This window comes from Dreissena polymorpha, chromosome 7 (assembly GCF_020536995.1).
Source record: "Dreissena polymorpha isolate Duluth1 chromosome 7, UMN_Dpol_1.0, whole genome shotgun sequence".
NCBI classification, from domain to species: Eukaryota; Metazoa; Mollusca; class Bivalvia; order Myida; family Dreissenidae; genus Dreissena; species Dreissena polymorpha.
This window is the reverse complement of record NC_068361.1, coordinates 88,953,849-88,977,569: the sequence shown is the minus strand read 5'-3', so window position 1 is coordinate 88,977,569 and position 23,721 is coordinate 88,953,849. Positions and strand designations below refer to the sequence as shown.

The following is a 23,721-nucleotide window of genomic DNA, read 5'->3' as shown; positions in this document are numbered from 1 at the left end:
GTGATTACGATATAATATTTGCTAAGGCTGGATGGTAGATGAACTAAATATTTTGACTTATTTTATTTTTATTTTGTTTTGAAACCTTCCATTGGTAATTTGTAGGTTCCATCTGGAATCAAATAAATACTTTTTTCCATTAGGAATTGGTCCCTATACTGGCCCGAATATGAACGAAAAACAAACAACACTACTCGTGATTATTTCATGTGATTAAACAAAGTAGAGGTCAAACATGAGACAGTTTGTATCAAATCTGACACAAATGGACATAGTAGTTAAAGGGATGTACATGTATATTTTTGGTAATAATTAAAACCGCTAGTAACACAAATAGTTTAACAGAACATCTAAGTTGAAATGAGGGCTTAAATTGTGTATATTAACCGTGTAGGAGAAATACTAAGAACTAAGTTGTATTACAGACAGATGTCCAAGATGATTCCACTGTAGCCCATTTATTTTGTATCTGACCAGGAACACCAGTTCTTAGAAGCTTGATATTCCAAAGACCCTTAGGCGCTCACCTGAGCCCCAAATAAACTTAACTGTTCCACGCAGGTAATGTCTCACATTATTCATATAAGAAAAAAAGACTGTCAACAACTGTTTTTCAACAATAACACAACACCATTTTCTCCCCGAACCACAATCATTATACGATTATAAATGTTTTGAGAAAAAATAACTATGATTGAGCAATAAAAAAGACTTCTAAATATTCACAACGTTTCACTTCAGCCATAAAATGAACAATTTCCTACCCTGGCAGCCATGTTTTTCAACGGACCAGAAACATTTTCAAACTCATCCAAGATATAATAAGAACAAATGTTCTGACAAATTTTCAGGACGATTGGACTATAAATGTGACTTGTAGAGTGTTAACAAATTTTTACTTAAGCCATACATGTATAAGGAAAAATACACTTAAGCACTCAGCTGTGAGGGCGAAGTGGGCAATTTCATTGCCCAGGAAATATTAACATCACACATTATGATTAATTACATGAAGACCAAGTGACTTAAATGATTTACTTTGTGCCAGACATTGACTGATTAAAATTAATTGCTGGACACAGGCGAAGTCTTGACCATCCATTGCCCCATGTACATGTGGTGCAAAGTTGAACATTGAAGTGAACAGTCAGGAGCCATGATACTTCTTGACATTGTTCATTATCCCCACGCTTTTTGAAAAAAAGGTGGGGATATTGTGGTTATCTCCGCCGTCCGTCCGTCCGTCCGTCCGTCTGTCTGTCTGTCTGTCTGTCCGTCCGTCCTGGCCACTATCTCCTCCTACACTAAAAGCACTAGAACATTGAAACTTACACACATGGTAGCTATGAGCATATGTGCGACCCTGCACTATTTGGAATTTTGATCTGACCCCTGGGTCAAAAGTTATAGCGGTTGGGGTGGGGCCGCGTCAGAAATTATCACTCATTTTTTTAGGTTATTTTACATTTACTTCTTTATTTCTACACCGATTCACTTCAAATTGATACTGGACCTCTCTTATGACAATACGGTCAATCTCAACCATGCATGGCCCCATTCCCAACCCTGGGGCGCCCCGCCCACATAGGCCACACCCACCAAAAATTTCCATTTACTATAATTTTTTCATTTCTACACGGATTCACTTCAAATTGATACTGAACTTTTGTTATGACATTAGGGTCAATCTCAACTATGCATGGCCCCAATCCCAACCCTGGGGCGCCCGCCCACATAGGCCACACCCACCAAAAAATTCCATTTACTATAATTTTTTCATTTCTACACGGATTCACTTCAAATTGATACTGAACTTCTCTTATGACATTAGGGTCAATCTCAACTATGCATGGCCCCATAACCAACCCTGGGGCCCGCCCACATAGACCACACCCACCCAAAATTGCCTTTACTATAATTTCTTCATTTCTACACCGATTCACTTCAAATTGATATTGAACTTCTCTTATGACAATACAGTCAATCTCAACTATGCATGGCCCCATTACCAACCCTGGGGCGCCCTGTCCACATAGACCACACCCACCCAAAATTGCCTTTTACTATAATTTCTTCATTTCTACACCGATTCACTTCAAATTGATACTGAACCTCTCTTATGACAATACGGTCAATCTCAACTATGCATGGCCCCATTACCAACCCTGGGGCCCCGCCCACATAGACCACACCCACCCAAAATTGCCTTTTACTATAATTTCTTCTTTTCTACACCGATTCACTTCAAATTGATACTGAACTTCTCTTATGACAATACGGTCAATCTCAACTATGCATGGCACAATTACCAACCCTGGGGCGCCCTGCCCACATATGTCACACCCACCCAAAATTGCCTTTTACTATAACTTCTTCATTTCTACACCAATTCACTTCTAATTGATGATGAACTTCTCTTATGACAATACGGTCAATCTCAGCTATGCATGGCCCCATTACCAACCCTGGGGCACACCTAGGTCAAACATTCGGCGTGGGGATACGCGTCGGCCTCTGCCGCGCCATTTCTAGTTGACTATGCCTTGATTAATTGTGATGATGCCTTGATTAATAGCCTTGTGCTGGCTACCAATAACTATGCTTCAGCAAACTTAAATGGTCCATTAAAACAATACTCAAAACTGCTTAAAGGGGAAGAGGTAACCTAGCACTGGCAATAAATATGGGGCCTGTTTACAGGTCAGATTTGGAATCCCTGGTATAAAATGAGTCTTTTAATGAGTTTTTATTTTAAAACAAATATTTGTAAACATTAATATAAATTTGATTCAATGTTAAATTGCTTTAAATTTACCATGATGTTCAAAGATTCTGAACATAACTGCCTTTGTTACAACTACTGATGTTTTATAATATACCTGTACAGGAAAAATGGTCATAATCTACAATCAATGGCAAATAAGAACAAGATGTGTTTGTGAAACACTATGCCCCCCCCCCCTGTTTACTCAATCGAGCGATTCCGAGCCAGTTTTCCGATAACAAATTTTGATTGGTTGGCACAAGACATTGTGTATCATGTGAGTAAGTCAAGGGTGGAGAGGCCAGACATATCTTGCTGAACTCATGTTCTCTTTCTTTGTTTACGAGGACATTGTTTTTTTTGTACTACGTCATCAATATATGAGTACTTTATGAAAGAAGCCGAGGAACATCGGAGATAGCAAAAATGAACGGAAATTGCAAGGTTGTAAACATTTCTTCAAATTATGAAACGGGTATATCTTCCATAATTCTTGACAACGTTGCACCTTAAAGCTGTGTTATCATTTTTTATGCAAGAGTAACTGAAATCTGTTAAAAATTAGACCAGTTCATATGCATAATTATTGGATTTGTCACCTTTTACAAACCTTTAAGTACTGTATATTCTATTTGCTATGCAGGTGATAAATAACAAGAGATTGCCAAGCAGTATGGTCCCCTACCAGTGAAACTCCACCATTGTCATATTTTTTTTATTTGTTGCCATAGCAACCGGAATTCTTGACATAGGAACAAAATGAAATGACATGCATAATGTCCATATTGCCATCTATCCATGTTTCAAGTTTCATGAAAAAATGTTAAGAACTTTGAAAGTTATCACAGGATCCAGAAAAGTGTGACAGACTGACTGACTGACAAACTGACAGACAAACAGAGCGCAAACCATAAGTCCCGTGGGATTTCACAGGTAGGGGACAAAAAAACTAAAATTAAATGACATAAACAAGTATTTAAAGAAGAGATGTGTTTGTGAAACACTATGCCCCCACCATACATTTGACCTTTGACCTTGAAGGATGACCTTGACCTTTCACCACTCAAAATGTGCAGCTCCATGCGATACACATGCATGCCAAATATCAAGGGCTATCTTCAATATTGCAAAAGTAATGACAAAGGTTAAAGTTTTGGGACAGACAGACACACACATACAATGACAGACAGACAGACCAAAAACAATATACCCCCTCTTCTTCAAGGGGCATAAAAAAAGAGGTATAATATAAATGAAGAGTAGAAATGTAATACTTTCAATCCTTAATTTTAATGTAACTTACAAAAAATTAAATAAACATATAAATTAATGCACATGTATTTCTTTGCCTACCGTTAAATTGGCAAAATAAAAAGTAATCATTTAAAACTTTAAAGTATAGTAACAAGTCAATTTTTAACATTAACAAGCAATAATAAACTTTATTAAAATGTCTTACCTGAACAACAAGGCCAACAATTGCAAAATTTATTCAAGCTGATTTTTATTTTGCTCCTGTGTAATTGTGTATGTTCTTATATGCATGTACTAATTGTCCGCCAAGGTTTCAAACTGTCAATATGTCACGAGATGTCAAATCTAATGTTTGCCAAAGGGGATATTGGCAATAGAGAATTAGTGTCCTACATTAATCAGAATTTTTTATCAAATATCTATAAATGTTTATTTATAGATCTTTGTTTCTTTTTTAACCTTTGATTTTATGTACTGTTGTGGAAAAGATATTGTAGTAATAATAATGACAATTTTAAGTCACCATGGTCACTTTTCAAGTGGCATAAGGTGACAATTTTCGGCACAATAAGTATCAGTAGTAAATGTTACTACTCAAAGTCAAACTGTCAAATTTAATAAACATGTATTTTCAAGTTTCAAGTTTTTTATTGGAGCATCGGCATAATGCCTTTGACCATTCACATATTCAAGTTAACAAATTATAGTCAAAGTATATAAATGACCTTTATTAATTTGCAAAGTAACCTTATTGTTAGTGTGGGAATAACAATTATGAAAAAATCAGGCTGTCAACTGACGTAAGGTAAAAATATAGGAATAAATATAGGAATTTTTGCACCAAATTGTAGGAGGTTTGGGATTGTTTTGGGTTAAAATATAGGAATTTTATGGTAAAAAGTAATGTTCTAGAGATATGAAGAGAACGTATTCTTACTTACTTGTTTTCCGTCAAAAATCATTAAATTCATGTTTTACTTAACAAAACAGTCCCTCATCTTCACCACCAAGGCAGATATGCTGATGCAGCAACACACTGTGGTCATCAATGTGGACACCTGGATTTTTTTTATTAAAATAGTTAACAATCAACAAAACACAAAACATTATTGAACATAGTTTTACAACCTAACATATATGGAAGGGTGTATCCGCCAGTACATGCTTATTGCTAAATGACAATTTCATATTTCGAAATGACAATTGTTACTGCATATTGACTTTGACATGTTATAACTTGCATTTGAATTCTGTTATATTAAAATTGTATGTTTTTGTTGTTTTTTTTCATTTGCTAAAGAAACAATTCATTGTTCATGCGCATTAAAGCTTATGTTAAGTCCCTTCATGAATATTTGAATTGAATGAATTTGTTTTGGTGTAATATAATTTGCGTTCAGCTTTTTAAAATTAAAATGTTAATTTATACTACTGCTATTTACTTCTGCGCTAAGTACATTTTACTTTTTTGCTGCTTTGATGATCTTACTATACATGTACAGTTTTAATTTAGGAGCCAATACTAAATTTGACGTTCTAGCGCAAATTATTACACAGGGAGATAACTCTGGCAAGTGTACGATAATTTCCAGCGTGTAGACTACTTTTGTCGAAACAATTATATTGGCGTCAGAGCTTGTTTTGCTGATAGTACATACCACAAAGAGATGTATCGTTCAGAAAAGCTTATTATAAAGAATATGATTACGCATGTATGGTTGCGTTTATAGGTGCGTACGCGCGTGAGTGGTGGTTGTGTTTTGTGCGTTCATGTGTGCTTCCATGCTTATGACTATTGTGCGAGAATATATATATATTGCGAAGCCCCTTTTTACTTTGCGAGATCATAAGGGGAGCGTAGGTCCCGAAGGAAAACCCACCTGTCCAGTGTGTGAGCAACAACTAAACCCACATGCACGGAGTGGGTTCTATCAAGTCCGTAAATGTGAGAATTGAAAATTATTTCTTCATTAATGAATACTTATCATTGGAAATCGATAAATTAATAAAGTTTTTGTAACGCTTTTCCTCGATTATTTTTTAAATACCAGTATTACTAATAAAGCGTTTATAATTCGCAATAATTTATAAAAGCGTGCTTGGCTCAGTGCTAACCCTCTTGCTTCCACAGGACCCTGGTTCGAATCCCGGGGAAGCATTAAAGATTTGTTTGAAAATGTATTAAATAAGATTTTTCTTAACTGCGAAAATCTGTGAACAAGTCCCTTTAAATGATTTCTACGATTTATGAAAATTGAAAATGACGTGCAACTCTTAGAAATTATTTAACTGGGTAAAGTCAACAAAATATTCATTGACGGTTCCAAAGTGCGCAGCTGTGTTAATGATTAATGTTCTGTGTGACTGAAACGCAAAGGCGGATGTACGAAAGTACTGAAATTTTAACCATGCATCGATTTGCTTGGGCACACGCAACTTTTAAGTATGCTTCTCCTGTTTTTCTGACTCGCAGAGACAGGGCTTTTTTGACAAAAATAGCTAGTGCTTTAAACTAACTTGGAGTTTACTGATCCTGATATTTATAGTTCTCCGCTTTATATGAATTACATATTACAAATTGTCACATTGCATTTGATTAACTTCATGTTGCATCATGCATGCCTTGCAACTTGCTTAGTACATATTGCTTTCGTCTTGTTGAATTGCTAGTGTAATTACTAGTGTAATTACTAGTGTAAAGTCGGAATGTACAAACAGTATGTTGGTAACAAATAGCACAATACAAAATAGTATTTGTCATATACCAAAATGCAATTGTAATAAGTAAACATGGAGCTGTCGATAAGCAATATGCATTTGTCATTAAGCAATATGCAATCGCCATTTAGCAACATGAATGGACTGGCGGACATTCCCTTTCATAAACATCAGAGTGCAACATAACATTAATAATGAAATTAATGAACCGAAAACATGAATCACATACATGTAGTATCATGGTTTATAATATAAATTCTGTATTTAATGTATTTTATACATTCTTCAATCAAACATCTTTAGGACATGAAAAGAACACCAAAACATCCTATATGATAAAATGTACATACAGAATTTAACAATTTTCTGGCAGCTTCTGCATATAAATATATTTGAAATTGAACATCAAAATAAATAATTGAAATTTTTTTCACTGTGTTATTAGTACCAATTGTAAAACAATATAATCTCATGGGTATCAAACACACAATGGTAGATGCATACATGTACATGTGTATCTTAAAAACAAGAATTAGATGCTATGGTAATGGCTAAATGACAATAAAACATAGATCAACAAGACTATTGCCAAGCTATATATGTCCCCTACCGGCTCCACCATTGTCAGAAATTCCACCATTGTCAGATTTTTTATATATATTTGTTGCCATAGCAACCAGAATTTTTGACGTAGGAACAAAATGAATGACGTGCATAATGGCCATATTGCCATCTTTCCATGTTTCATGAAAAAATATGAAGAACTTTAAAGTTATCGCAGGATCAAGAAAAGTGTGACAGACAGACAGACAGACAGACTCACAGACGCACAGAGCGCAAACCATAGGTCCCCTCCGGTGAAACCAGTAGGGGACAATAATCAGCAGATATACCTTATGTCCATCTAATCACTCCACCAGGCATGATTATGAATTATTTCATTTTTTACATGTATATTACACACATTATCATGAAGTTACACTTTATCCAAAAACTAAGGGTTAGTGTATCACGTATTGTTAGTATGAACGACTTTTGAGTTAATGGTAACTGTATCATGATTCACCTGAAAATAAAACAATTTCTTAAAAACAGCCTCCTAAATTATTCTACAAGACATCCAATGCCCTAAAATATTTAAATAATTTTCAATATTCAAAAGAATTGGAAGCCTGTAGATACGCTCAATTCAGAGAGGGCATGCCTGTGGAAAGACCTGTTACAACTATCTGCTAGAATTTGTTCTCACCTTTGAAATGGTTGTATTTTCTTCATCAAAGGTGTCCATATAGGTATCACAATGGTGTACAACAGCACTTCTGCAAGATGGTGATGCTTTGGAAGAGGAGAGACAGCTTTGAACACTAAATTAAAATATCTAAAGGCAGTATTACTTCTTATAAGTATTTTTTTAAGAAGAAATTTTCAGAACAAAATAGAGGAAAAAAGTAAAAAAAAAAATAAAAAAAAATATAGGAAATAAAGGTTTTGAAAAATATGGGATAATTCTCCAAAATATCGGAAAATATAGAAATATAGGAGTCAGTTGACCGCCTAAACAATGTTAAAGCGGGTATGCATGATTTTGTCAACTATTTATGAATTTATATAAAATGTGTAAAAAAACTTATTATAATATATTTCAATATAAATTAAAACAAGGGCTGTTTGTAAAACATGCATGCCCCCCATATGGGCTGTCAGTTGTAGTGGCAGCCATTGTGTGAATACGGTTTTTGTTACTGTGACCTTGACCTTTGACCTAGTGACCTGAAAATCAATAGAGGTCATCTGCCAGTGATGATCAATGTACCTATGAAGTTTCATGATCTTAGGCCTGAGCATTCTTGAGTTACCATCCTTAAACTATTTTACTGTTTTGAGTCAGTGTGACCTTGACCTTTGACCCAATGACCTGAAAATCAATAGAGGTCATCTGCCAGTCATGATCAATGTTCCTATGAAGTTTCATGATCCTAGTCGTAAGCATTCTTGAGTTATCATCCGCAAACCATATAAATGTTTCGAGTCACTGTGACCTTGACCTTTGACCTGGTGACCTGAAAATCAAAAGAGGTCATATGCCAGTCATGATCAATGTACCTATGAAGTTTCATGATCCTAGGCATAAGCATTCTTGAGTTATCATCCGGAAACTATTTTACTGTTTCGAGTCACTGTGACCTTGACCTTTGACCTAAAAATCAATAGTGGTCATCTGCCAGTCATGATCAATGTACCTATGAAGTTTCATGATACTAGGCGTAAGCATTCTTGAGTTATCATCCGGAAACCAATTTACTATTTTGAGTCACTGTGACCTTGACCTTTGACCTAGTGACCTGAAAATCAATAGGGGTCATCTGCCAGTCATGATCAATCTACCTATGAAGTTTCATGATCCTAGGCCTTAGCATTCTTGAGTTATTATCCAGAAACCATTTTACTATTTCGAGTCACTGTGACCTTAACCTTTGACCTAGTGACCTGAAAATCAATAGGGGTCATCTGCCAGTCATGATCAATCTATATTATTATTCAGTGTCATGATACTAGGCCTAAGCGTTCTTGAGTTATCATCCGAAAACCATTTTACTATTTCGAGTCACTGTTACCTTGACCTTTGAACTAGTGACCTGAAAATCAAAAGGGGTCATTTGCCAGTCATGATCAATGTACCTATAAAGTTTCATGATCCTCGGCCTAAGCGTTCTTGAGTTATCATCCGGAAACCATCTTGTGGACGGACAGACGGACCGTCCGACGGACTGACATGAGCAAAACAATATACCCCCTCTTCTTCGAAGGGGGGCATAATAAAAGTTAAGAAGAAAATGTGTCGAGAAATGCCAAATAAGCCAGATATTTATAATTCTGAAATCGAAAATTTCTGTACAGTCGAATTTGCCAGCATGTTATCATGCATGTAAGATGTGAATCTAAATTTAGTTTTAGGATCATTTTAATTTCCTGCAACGAAATCTATTCATACGACACACAAACACTTACTCCGTTCCTAATAAAAAGAGGAATGCTTCGGTTATTGTAGGAAAATATGTACGAAATATTTTTGTCACTATCGGCTTGGGGCGCTAATTTGTCTTTGCTGCATTTTATGAAATTCGTCTTCAATGTATAATTTTTCTTTCCCATTTTGTGTTATTGTAACATATTTTTATAAATATATTACAATTTAACACATATAAAATCATGCATACCTTCTTTAATTAACCAAACAATGTAAAATAAGCTGTTACACTGTTCAATTACCAAACCCTTTAAAATTAGCAAAACCAAGTTCAGAATGAAGACTTTTGCAACAATTTGTTTACCAACATAATCCCCCCTATAAGTACTTATAAGCGTGGGTTGAAATTACCTTTTGAATTTTGAAATGTCGCTATTCCTCACGACGATATACGAACATTTATGAGTAAACCAAGATTGGCTTTGGTACAACGTTACGTTCTCATGAGCCGCCCAAAGCCAATCTCACGCTCCCTCGTAATTGTTTGGATATCGTCGCAGATAATTCACATGGAATATATTGTGACATAAAAAATAAAAGTAAGCATTTTGTATCGTGTTAAATTTATGTTACCATATCACATCTAGTGCTACAACAATGTAAGATTAAATGGCTGAAGTTCATCTTGTAAAGATTCCAAGATAATAAAATCAAAGCGCTGAAGGCACTGAAATTGTTCGCTATTGCATTATCTTAGAGGAAACTCATTTTTCAACATTAGGTTATAGCTTTTTTAATCACAAGTTTGAAATGAACACAAGCCATTCAAATTTATAAAGAGTGTGTCTTAACGCACAAGTCGTCTGACTGTCGAGATGTGTGTGCACTGTTTATCATCCTATTTATGTTATAGAGATAACTTACACAAAATAACAACAAGTCTCTTTTTTGACGTTCTGAGAGCATAGAATGTATGGTGAAAATGGTATGATCAGAACCAAATACAAAAGAACATTAATATTTTGCACTAATTATCATATTAAATGAATATTGTTGGAATATTATCAAAATATAAAATAAGACAATAGATGAAAATAAATTTGCGAGCAATAATTTTTACTCACGAATTAGGTAGTCATAAAAACAGCCCTGTTGACCCGTACTTTGTTGTTGATGCATTACTTGTTACCCTAGCAGTTCACATGGTGTCAACCAGTCTCTGACCATAACATTGGTCTAGAACAATAATGCGTTTTTTCGGCGTAGCTATTTTACCAAGCTTGACCTTTACATAATGCCAGCAGACATGAATGCCTTTATTAGAATATTTCATATGCTGATTTGAGTGAAATCATCTGAACTTTGGCTACATCACTGCTTCTGTGCACAGGGTAAAGGATGTAACATCGTTTAGTGTAAGCAAATACGGACTACTCTCTGCATGTTTAAACAATGCAAGTTGTGGCCCAGTTAAAATTACACCTTAAAATCCATTCGCAGATTTTCAGTGTCTGTACTTGGTCACTAAATTGTCAGGGGAAGACATAATTGACTATCGATAAACACAGTTTTGCTTTCAATATGATAAAAAACAAACGCTACCGAAATCACATAGTGTCACGATAAGAGGAAAACTTCTAATTATCTAACTCTAACCGCAAATGTTTGCTGTTCTCGGTCAGTACATCTGGAAATCGTTCCTGAATGCCTGGATAGGCTACCCTTATTTGCCAGTTTGCTATAATATTTGCTTTTTGGAATTCAATTTTGTATCGAATAGCTTTGTGCTGAAATGTGCTATTTACAATTTGCAATGATATTTTTAAAAACCAACTTCATGTGAAAATGGGTCTTATGCCATTTGCACCCATCATATCTATAACCCACCAAGGGCTCTCGGAAACGCTTAATCAAGCGCATTTGTACCCATAAATTTGAAAAATGACGCTAATTGGAAGCCAATTAAGAGTCCACAGGACGCACCTTTTCAAATAACTGGGTTCTTCAAGTCAATCCATTAACAAACAAAACCTGTAAAGCAACCTCCTATTCAAACTCAAGCCAACACAATTTATTTCCTTACACCTGTTTAAAATCAAATAAATCAAGTGTAGTTATGTTTCTAAATTGTTGGATAGTTTTCTCACATCCCATCCTCTAGGGAGCTGAGCCCTGATGCTTTATCTGACTGTATGAGCATAATGAAACATATGCTTATATAAGGCCTATTTTGTGAAAACTTTCAAAATTCTCTCGTCCATAACCATTGGGCCTAGGGCTATCAAATTTGTTATGTAGAGACATCTAATAGTCCTCTACCAAATTTTTCAAATTATGCCCCTGAGGTCAAATTTGACCCTGCCCCGAGGGTCACAAAAATGAACATATGATTATATAAGGCCTATTTTGTGAAAACTTTCAAAATTTTCTCGTCCATAACCATTGGGCCTAGGGCTATCAAATTTGGTATGTTAGAGACATCTATTAGTCCTCTACCAAATTTCTTCAAATTATGCCCCTGGGGTCAAATTTGACCCTGCCCCGGGGGTAACAAAATTGAACATATGCTTATATAAGGACTAATTTGTGAAAAATTTCAAAAGGAAACACATGTTATTTTGGTATTCCTAATTGAACATAATTATGCTTATATAAGGCCTATTTTGTGAAAACATTAAAATCTCTTGTAAATAACCGTATGGCATAGGGCTACCAAATTTGGTATGTAGTGACATGTAGTAGTTCTCTTCTTAGTTTGTTCAAATTATGCCCCTGGGGTCAAATTTGAAACTGTCCAGGGGGTCACAAAATTAAACATATGCTTATAAAGGGCTTATTTTGTGAAAACTTTAAATGGTCTTGCCCATTATAACCATTGGGTCTAGGGCTACCAAATTTGGTATGTAGTGACATCTAATAGTTTTCTACAAAGTTTGATCAAATTATGCCCCTTGGTCAAATTTGACCCTGCCCTGGGGGTCACAAAACTGAACATACGCTTATATGGGGCCTATTTTTTGAAGACTTTAAAAATCTTTCTGTCCATAACCGTTGGGCCTAGGGCTACCAAATTTGGTATGTAGTGACATCTAAAAAACCTCTACCAAATTTGTTCAAATAATGCCTCTGGGATCAACTTTGACCCTGCCCTGGGGGGTAACAAAATTGAATAAACGCTTATAAAGCGCCTATTTTGTGAAATCTTTAAAAATCTTCGTGTCGAAAACAATACAGACTATGGCTACCAAATTTGGTATGCAGTAACATCTTATAGTCCTCTACCAAGTTTGTTCAAATTATGCCCTTTGGGTCAAATTTGACCCTGACCCGCGGGTCACAAAATTGAACATTATATACGCTTATATCTTGCTTATTTTGTGAAAACTTTTAAAATATTCTTGTCCTTAACTCTAGGACCTAGGGCTACCATATTTTGTATGTACATGTAGTGAGATATTGTATATAGTAGTCCTCTACAAAGTTTGCTCAAATTATGCCCCTGGGATTAAATTTGACCAAGCCCAGGGGGTCACACAAGTGTACATTTGCTTAAATAGGGCATATATTTAAGTATTTGCACATGCAGAGAATATTTTTTTCAATCTTTTTTCAGCAGTGGAGCGATACAGGGCCATCATAGCCCTCTTGTTGTTGTTTCAAATGGAATTATCATTGCAAGATAATGATAATGTTTTGTTTACAAAAAAAAAAGTATATAAGTGGGGTGTGGTCCATACAATCACCGAAAAGCACAGAATTGCACCAAAAAGCACTCAATTTCACTATATATATACATGCAATAAATCGTTTCTAGTGTAAACGTGTGTAAACAGGTTTAATAAGTTATAAATGGTTATATTTCACCTTTGTTTATTATGAGGTATTAATGCCCAAAATTGGATATATATATATCGGCAATATACCAACCGAAAAGCACTTCATGTGAAGACCGAAAAGCACTCAATTTCTCTCTATATATATGCAATAAATCGTTTCTAGTGTGTGTAAACGGGTTTAATTACATGTAGTTATAAATGGTTATATTTCATGCATATCTATACCACCTTTTGTTTATTATGAGGTATTAATGCCCAAAATAATAAATAATTGGATATATATCGGCAATATACCAACCTAAAAGCACTTCATGTGAAGACGGAAAAGCACTCAATTTCTCTATATACATATGAAAAATGTCCTTTTAATATTGTGTGTAAAAGGATTTAATTAGTTATAAATATATCGGCAATGTACCAACCGAAAAGCTCTTCATGGTGTTTATCATCTTAAACGTAAATTGATGTATATGTTTTAAGCATTTCTAATTGACTTGGAACTCTAAAATAGAAATTGCAGGCTGACTTTTAGTTTATTTGCTTTGTATTAATAATAGCGATTTTAATCGTTCCATTAAAACCATTTATTGCGCGAGCATCGAGTGTACGCTGGTACCTTAACATGCATTTTATAATGACTATTATTTTAAAGCTCAAACACAATTTAAAAATGCGCGTGTGCATTAAATCAAGTACAATGGATTATTGAAGATACAAAAAATCAACATGTACACTTGAAATTCAATAACTCACCCAAATAAGTACAGAAAAATATTTTGTCACATGAAACCCGTATGCACGCGCACTTTCACACTTTATTAACGCCGTCTTTAATAAGGCTATCTATATGTAAAGAACAGATTAATGTGAACTTAATTAACAAAATAATTTTAACTAATGCAAGCTAGAATTAATATGTGACTACATGTACTTGCTATACAACCTGAACCAGTATCATTCGAAAATGGATCTTATTTAATTGTGGTTCCTTCTTTGAACTTATGTTGTCCGTCGACTTTTAGAATAGGTTATGTCAGTAATAAATGTATTGCTTCAGATTCACATGTTTTTTTTAAGATATGAAAGATTCAAATGTGTCTTATTTAAATTGTTTTCTGGTCTTTAATGTATCTTATTTATATTTGACTACGTGCTAATTTTTTGAAGAAATGAAAGATTCAAATGTGTCTTATTTATATTTTATCCATGTCTTAACTGTGTCTTATTTATATATGACTACATGCTATACTGCCAGTGTCATGCGAAAATGGATCTTTTTTCTTTATTTCCACCTTCACACTTTATTAGGACCATCTTTTATTAGTTCAGTAAATTAATTAATTTAATAAAAATGTGCAACGGTGAGGTGGATCAATTCTCATTGTTAATTATTAAAGTACACAAGACTTAAGCAATAAATGAAATCAGTTATTTTGGCTGTAAATCTATTTTTTCCAGTACAGTAGCCAAGTTCCTGTGTATTGAGCTGATAAGATAGCGATCAACACAGCAGGTTGCTAATACACATGTATTTGTTATTTACTTGATTGGAATAAATGACGTGTAATCATTCGGGTCTGCTGGGGTTATGTTAAAGGTCATTTAATGCGAAAAGAGGGTTTTCTGACATAATTTCAAGCATTTAAATTTTAAAAACAAGAGCTGTTTGTAAAACATGCATGCCCCCCATATGGGCTGTCCGTTGTAGTGGCAGCCATTGTGTGAATACGATTTTGTCACTGTGACCTTGACCTTTGACCTAGTGACCTGAAAATCAATAGTGGTCATCTGCGAGTCACAATCAATGTACCTATGAAGTGTCATGATCCTAGGCAAAATCGTTCTTGAGTTATCATCCGAAAATCATTTTACTATTTCGGGTCACCGTGACCTTGACCTTTGACCTTGTGACCTCAAAATCAATAGGGGTTATCTGCAAGTCATGATCAATCTACCTATGAAGTTTCATGATCCTAGGCGTATGCGTTCTCGAGTTATCATCCAAAAACCATTTTACTATTTTGGGTCACCGTGACCTTGTACTTTGACCTAGTGACCTCAAAATCAATAGGGGTCATCTGCGAGTTATGATCAATCTACCCATGAAGTTTCATGATCCTAGGCGTATGCATTCTTGAGTTATCATCCGGAAACCATTTTACTATTTCGGGTCATTGGACCTTGACCTTTGACCTAGTGACCTCAAAATCAATAGGAGTCATCTGCAAGTCATGATTAATCTACCGATGAAGTTTCATGATCCTAGGCGTATGCGTTCTTGAGTTATCATTCAAAAACCATTTTACTATTTCGGGTCACAGTGACCTTGACCTTTGACCTAGTGACCTCCAAATTAAAAGGGGTCATCTGCGAGTCATGATCAATGTACCTATGAAGATTCATGATCCTAGGCCCAAGCGTTCTTGAGTTATCGTCTGACAACCACCTGGTGGACGGACTGACCGACAGACCGACCAACAGACCGACCGACAGACCGACATGAGCAAAGCAATATACCCCCTCTTCTTCGAAGGGGGGCATAACAATTTAATGAAACAATGAACATATTGTCGCGACGAAACATGATTCATAAATCAAGCTGACAGAATAGTATCAGTTTTAATTATGTGTAATTTAATTCGCAACACTCGCTTAACTCAACGTTCAATGGCACGCGCACTCAACAAAATTTTAAAACATCACGTGTATCATTATAGTTCTTTTTACAAATTATGTGCAAATATTATATGTTATACATTGTTTTGTTTTGTTTATTTACTCAACCAGAAAAAAACATTGTTATGTATAAAGCGCTTTACTTTTGCAAAATTCTACATTTAATAAAAAAATATCGTATTTTTTTGTTAAGTGTACGTGCTTGATATATTAATAAAAAAGCAGTTTTTTTTTTAAATAATCGGACTTTAACCTTTAATTTACTTGTTGATTTTTTTAGCAATGGGTTTTTCTGCAAAAATTTCGTCCTGCAATGATAGGGCATTACACATCTATAAAAACAATTGGTGACGGAAACTGTCTGTTTAGAGCTATTTAAACAAGGGCTGTTTGTAAAACATGCATGCCCCCCTATATGGGCTATAAGTTGTAGTAGCAGCCATTGTGTGAATACGTTTTTTGTCACTGTGAATGTAGTAGTAGTAGTAGTAGTAGTAGTAGTAGTAGTAGTAGTAGTAGTAGAAGTAGTAGTAGTAGTAGTAGTAGTAGTAGTAGTAGTAGTAGTAGAGTAGTAGTAGTAGTAGTAGTAGTAGTAGTAGTAGTAGTAGTAGTAGTAGTAGTAGTAGTAGTAGTAGAAGTAGTAGTAGTAGTAGTAGAAGTAGTAGTAGTAGTAGTAGTAGTATTAGTAGTAGTAGTAGTAGTAGTAGTAATAGAGTAGTAGTAGTAGTAGGTGGTGGTGGTGGTAGCAGAAGAAATAGTAGTAGTAGTAGTAGTAGTAGTAGTAGTAGTAGTAGTAGTAGTAGAAGTAGTAGTAGTAGTAGTAGTAGTAGTAGTAGTAGTAGTAGTAGTAGTCGTAGTAGTAGAGTAGTAGTAGAAGTAGTAGTAGTAGTAGTAGTAGTAGTAGTAGTAGTAGTAGTAGTAGTAGTAGTAGTAGTAGTAGAAGTAGTAGTAGTAGTAGTAGTAGTAGTAGTAGTAGTAGTAGTAGTAGAGCAGTAGTAGAAGTAGTAGTAGTAGTAGTAGTAGTAGTAGTAGTTAGTGCTGCAACAATACGCCAAAAAACGTATTGCAATATATTGTCAGATCAAAAACCCGTATTGCAATATATCGCAATATATTGCTAACTTGTACCAAAATTATAACTTGCCAATTACCCGATAATCCCATAAATTTCAATTTTAAAGCAAATTCTGGTAAATATTTACTATAAATGTGCTCAAGAATAATAAGAAACACAAACATTCGCAAATTTTCTTAAGTATCAAATACATTTTTGCAATTGTTACTATTTAAAGATGTGATGAAATAACGTCCAACCGAGGCGTTTTTCCCACTGAACACGCGTAATTCAGCTGACATGATGTTCCCGTTTTTATACAACACAAAATACACCCATACTTTCCATGCGACGTTCTACATGTCTGTATAATTTTCGCGCGCTTTTTATTGAGACAAAGGATAAAGCACTTTTTATTTGACGCTATAATTTTTTATTGTCGCGTTAGCTTTCAAATTTGGAAGCGTGTTTCCGAAATTCGGATTACAAATAATGCTCAAATCAGAATCGAACGAAACATTTACAGCTGTGCGCAATTAATTCAACGATAATCTGTTCAAAAGCATCGAATCAATGCTCCCATGTAACAACGCTACTCTGTATAATACACTTTTTAGAATGCTATTTTTACGTAAAAAATAATTTACACTGCTTTGTTTTGTTTACCTTTTTATCATTATTTCTGATGGCTTTTCTGGACGAAATGTGAATGAATTTTTGTAAAATTTTCGTACCGGTATGATAAAAATCATATCGCAATACAATATGCGGATTGCGTATTGCGATATATACCGATATACCGGTATATTGTTGCAGCCCTAGTAGTAGTAGTAGTAGTGATAGTAGTAGTAGTAGTATCCCGGTGTAACCTAAATTCGACGATGTAACAGATACACGCAGCAATAACAAATAAATTAAAGAAACATTGAACTGTTAAATCACACAGTCATTAACTTTGAACTTTGTTTTATTACCTTGGATTGATTCAAAGTCGATGAACAACCATTTTATCGTAACTTGACAACAAAAATGGCGGCATATGACTCACTTCCAGTGTGAATGAAAGGTCACCTAAATTCGACGATTTTGATTGGTGGATATTCTCTTCATCATAGAGGTCAATATATGGTGGGCTATATAGTCATTTTCAATAACATGAACAGTAAGAGTCAACAGTTGATAACTTTAACTAAATTGAACTTATTTACAGGTAGGTGTTTGATAGTTATTGATTACTCTTCTGCTTTGCAACATGTGGGACAGAGAAAACTATCACCACGTCTGAGTACTTTCACTCTTGTGCAGAATTTCAAATGGACCCATTTGTTGCAAGTGTCACATTTTCCCCACTGAACTATCTTTATGTGGTCATAATCTGATTTGTCAGGGTAGAATTTCCCACATACACAACACTTTTCGTCTTCAGATTCAATGTCATCATCTGAATCCATGGTTTTGTCATGAGTGATTGTCTTCACTTTTTCGTGTTGAGCTTGTGGCTGTTTCCCTTTTGTCTTCTTAACTGTAGAGGTTTCTTTCTGGTGTGTTTGGTGGTCTTTAAATGGAGGAATAAATTTTCTCTTCATAGATGTGGACTGTGAGTGAATGTGATTTTGTATTTTTGTTATCACATCCTCATTAGTGATCGCCTTGCCTCCTACAACTTTGCTGAGGGTGTTTCTAGCTTTAGCAACCTTAACATTTTCCAAAATGTTTCCACCTCTGTTTTTCAGGAATGTGTTTGCTTCATCAGTATTAGTGTTTTCAACTTTGGTTTCAGGCTGTTTGTTTTTGCTGTTGTCACTTTCCTTTGCAGCTGGAAAGCTCAATGATGGGGCAATGTCAAGGTCTGACACAACATCCGGGTTCAGAGGATATACTCCACTTTTCTTGAAGGCTGCTTGAACATTGGATGGTGTCAGAGTGTAAGAATATACCTTGCATGCCAATCTGCACACATCATACCGGTTTATTACTCGTCCACCAGATTCTCGCATGTAGCCATGGCATGTTGAGTTCCAGGAAACTTCAAATGGGCCAAAACAACTAATGTCTAATGGCTGGAGCAAGTGGCTGCAATGTGGAGGCAAGACAAACAGAATTATATGGTTTTCTTTGGCCCATTGAATCAGTGGCAGTGATATGTGGCTTTTATGACCATCATAGAGGACAAGCACTGGGGATATGGCATTGTGGGGTGGCAAATACTTCACTAAATGCTCCTTCATGTACTGGCTGAAGATATCAGTGTTTGACCAACCCGTTTCGGAAACAACACCTGTAGCTCCAGTGGAAGCACCTTGCAGTAATTCAGGTAACATTCGCTTGCCGGGAAAGACAAAAAATGGTGGTACCTGATTCCCCATGGCATTGGCTCCTCCAATCAAGGTTACAGTTTGAGACCTTCCAGATGTTATTGCCTTGGCCTTGTATACAGCACCAGTGATAATTTTTGGGGGTTTGTGGTCGACTGATAGGCCTTTCTCGTCAACATTGAAAATTGCTTCAGGCCGACTCAGCAAATCATTTTCACTCAGGATCTTATTAAGCTCCGTGAAGTAATTGGAAATTGCACCTCTGGTGGCACATCTGGCACGGGCAGACTCAAGACTGCGAGGCTTTTTGACGGACAATTCAGGAAATCTCTTCAGGAAATCTCTTCAGGAATTTGTATAGCCATCTGAGAGTTAGAGGGTGATCTTTATCTCTGATACCAAGGTGGACCGCATAGTCAGATGCCAGGTTAATAGCTTCTGTTCGTGAATATCCATACCCAACCTCTGCCATGGAATTCAAATGCTGGGCCAACATGGTTTCTTGGTCTTTTGAGAACAACTGGGTGCGGCCTGACTGCACATTATATATTGGGATGTTACCATGGACCCTATCTTTTAGTGTAGTAACTGGTACCCCATAAGTAGTGGCAGCTCTCTGCACAGAAATGTGATTTATCATCACTGCATCATAAGCCAATTTTAAATCAGCCTGGTCATAGCAACTTCGATATGGGCCTCTTTTTGTATCAGTTTTCTGAAAACAAGTAAAAAAACTGATAACCAAAATGCCCTTCATTACAAATGATGTGCTTGTTATTCCAAATTAATAAGTCAATTATGCGCTTCCGTATTTTTCCAAGTGTTGAGCGAGTGACGTCATAGCACGTGATTTTTACTATCTTTACTATCAATAGCAGACGATGCAGTGTACTACGAACCATTTCATTAAGAAAACGGGTACATATGTAGGCATTATAAAGACAGATCGAAGAAAAGTAATTATTAGAGCGAATTCGTTGAAAAATATAAGAATTACCTGTCTAATCTCCATTATTTTTGGAAATAATCGGGAGCGTAAAGCGGAAGTAGACCGTGGGAAAAACAGAAACGACCTTCACCTTTCAAATCGCGCGTGATTTACGATGATGCGATAAAAACAAAACATCGTCGAATTTCGGTGTCGTCGAATTTGGGTTACGGCAGGATAGAGTAGTAGTAGTAGTAGTAGTAGTAGTAGTAGTAGAAGTAGTAGTAGTAGTAGCAGCAGCAGCAGCAGCAGCAGCAGTAGTAGCAGTAGTAGTAGTAGTAGTAGTATGCATTACAAAAATGCAGTTAGCCTTACATTTGGTAAAATTTAAATATATTACAAGGGAGGCAAATCTGTAACAATAAATTTAAACTTATTGCATTTGTTTCCCCTGTAGTGTATTACCTCCCCTGTCCTGCTTATATTTATATTAATCAACAAAATTAAACATTAACACAATATTTAATATACAAAATATACAAAAAATCTCATATTCTGATAATATTTTAACTGATCCACTGTATTTTACTAAAAGGATGATGTTTCATTGGACTGATAATTATAGATTTAGGATTACAGACCAGTTGCTTCAGTAATATTGTTCAGAGTGTGCCCTGTTGACCGCGTATGCATTCTTGAATTATCATTCAAAAAACCACTTTACTATTTCGAGTCACCGTGACCTTGACCTTTGACCTAGTGACCTCAAAATCAATGAGGGTCATCTGCGAGTCATGATCAATGTACCTATGAAGTTTCATGATCCTAGGCCCAAGCGTTCTTGAGTTATCGTATGACAACCACCTGGTGGAAGGACAGACCGACCGACAGACCGACAGACCGACATGAGCAAAGCAATATACCCCCTCTTCTTCGAAGGGGGGCATAAAAAGTGTGAATGGTAGTGAAGATTAACATATTTTGTTGAGATTGTTATCTGCTCTTGAACTTATTGTACATAGAAATAAGAAGTGTTACATTGATTCATTAATAAAGCATTCATATACTTGTATATATGTACGAATCATCTATTACTGTTTTTTATGAGTATTATAATTCTTTATGTTATAAATGTTTATTCACTTGACAAAACCAGATATGATACAGGTAGCAAAAGCATTTCTATCATATTGACGCAGCGGGTACTCAGATTGCGCGCTGCATGTATTAAGATTATCGCCTTCAATCGGAGGCGATTTAATTAACACCCTGCTGATAAGATAACAGGATTAACACCGTCGATCATGCAGTTGTGATGTAATTAAAACTCACTGATAGTTTACCTGTGCATTACGTTGATATTTCTATCATAAAATAAATGAAACCCAAGTTAAATGCCCCGTATTATAGATTTCTTTATAAATTTTAATGGTAATCATACCTGGTTATTATCATTGTTCACATTTGTTATTATAATCATCTTGAACTATGTAACTTTTCTACTTTCTTTGCATATGTATATTTTTTATTTTATCTTTATATCTTTTACTCTAACTTTACTACCGTCTTTGCATATGTATATGTAACATTGTTGGATATATATTTTTCATTTCTTTATCAATCTTTCTATCTTTTATCTAATTTTACTACCTTCTTTGCACATGTATATGTAACATAGTTGAATCTTTTTTTATTTTATTTTTTATAATCTATCTTTCTATCTTTTATTCTAACTTTACTACCTTCTTTGCATATGTATTTGTAACATAGTTGTATACATAGTTTATCAATTTTTTATTCTATGTTTTTATATTATGTACCATATATTTATATACACATTGCAACCCAAATGACGGTGTATGTCCTGGATTTTTTAAAATATCATCACTTTCTATAATAATTTTCTGATTTGGAATTGAGGGTTACATAATAAATGACAGACAAGCTTATCTAAAGATGTGCAGTTATATTTCATTACAAAGAGCTGAAAATATTTTATTTCTTGTTTAAATATTTGGGACTATTTCAGCCTATTTTTTTTCAAAATTTGGCTCTTACAAGAGGTGGCCTCCAAGTGGCAAGAGCTGGGCAACATATATAATTCATTATGTTGGCAAACAACCTCATGTGTAGTATATATAGAGTGCTTTTCGGTGATTCTGTGCTGACATGGGAATGCTTTTCGGTGGCCAAAAAATACTATTGTGCTCTTTATTTAAACTCAAATCAATATTTAACAAAGTCATCATTGACTAAATAAATATATACATCTTTTCAATCCATTATAAACGGCCCTTACAGCTTTCTTTCATGTAAATATATAGAGAAATTGAGTGCATTTTGATGATTCTGTGCTGGCGCAAAATTGCTTTTCGGAAGCAAATAAAATACTATTGTGCTTTATATTTAAACTTAAATCAATATTTAACGAAGCCATCATTGACAAAACAAGACTATTGCAAAGCAATAAAAGTCCCCTACCGGCTACACCATATTTGTTTTATTTGTTGCCATAGCAACCATAATTTTTGACGTAGGAACAAAATGAAATGCCGTGCATAATGTCCATATTGCCATCTATCCATGTTCCAAGTTTCATGAAAAAATATTAAGAATTTTTAAAGTTATCGCAGGATCCAGAAAAACACCATTTTCAGCAGTATTTCTAGTCTATTTGTTGCCATAGCAACCATAATTTTAGATGTAGGAACAAAATGAAATGACGTGCATAATGTCCATATTGCCATCTATCCATTTTCCAAGTTTCATGCAAAAAATATTAAGAACTTTTAAAGTTATCGCAAGTTCCAGAAAAAAAACACCATTTTCAGCAGTATTTCTAGTCTATTTGTTGCCATAGCAACCAGAAATTTTGACATAGGAACAAAACAAAATGACGTGCATAATGTCCATATTGCCATCTATCTATGTTTCAAGTTTCATGAAAAAATATTAAGAACTTTTATAGTTATCGCAGGATCCAGAAAAACCACAATTTTCAGCAGTATTTCAAGTCTATTTGTTGCCATAGCAACCACAATTTTTGACGTAGGCACAAAATGAAATGACGTGCATAATGTCCATATTGCCATCTATCCATATTTCAACTTTCATGAAAAAATATAAAGAACTTTTAGAGTTATCTCAGGATCCAGAAAAACACACCATTTTCAGCGGTATTTCTATAGTCTATTTGTTGCCATGGCAA

At 35.1% G+C, this 23,721-nt stretch overlaps 1 protein-coding gene and 1 long non-coding RNA gene across 6 annotated transcripts in view; one reads left to right on the top strand and one right to left on the bottom strand.

Annotated features, from left to right (window-relative positions):
* Positions 1-23,721, top strand: part of LOC127837947 (uncharacterized) — a 110,925-nt gene that overhangs the window by 63,310 nt on the left and 23,894 nt on the right. The gene's annotated exons all lie outside the window — the stretch shown is intronic.
* Positions 1-23,721, bottom strand: part of LOC127837946 (gastrula zinc finger protein XlCGF57.1-like) — a 38,806-nt gene that overhangs the window by 6,178 nt on the left and 8,907 nt on the right. Inside the window, exons 1-3 of one of the 4 annotated variants that reach the window (XM_052365409.1) lie at positions 18,245-19,873; positions 7,986-8,071; positions 4,960-5,076 (exon numbers count right to left, since the gene is read on the bottom strand). The exons of 1 other annotated variant lie outside the window; for it this stretch is intronic. The gene's annotated coding sequence lies outside the window, so the exon portion shown is untranslated. Of the gene's footprint in view, positions 1-4,959; positions 5,077-7,985; positions 8,072-18,244; positions 19,874-23,721 lie in introns of those variants that run through there. 2 more of the 4 variants (XM_052365407.1, XM_052365411.1) reach the window with 2 other exon arrangements.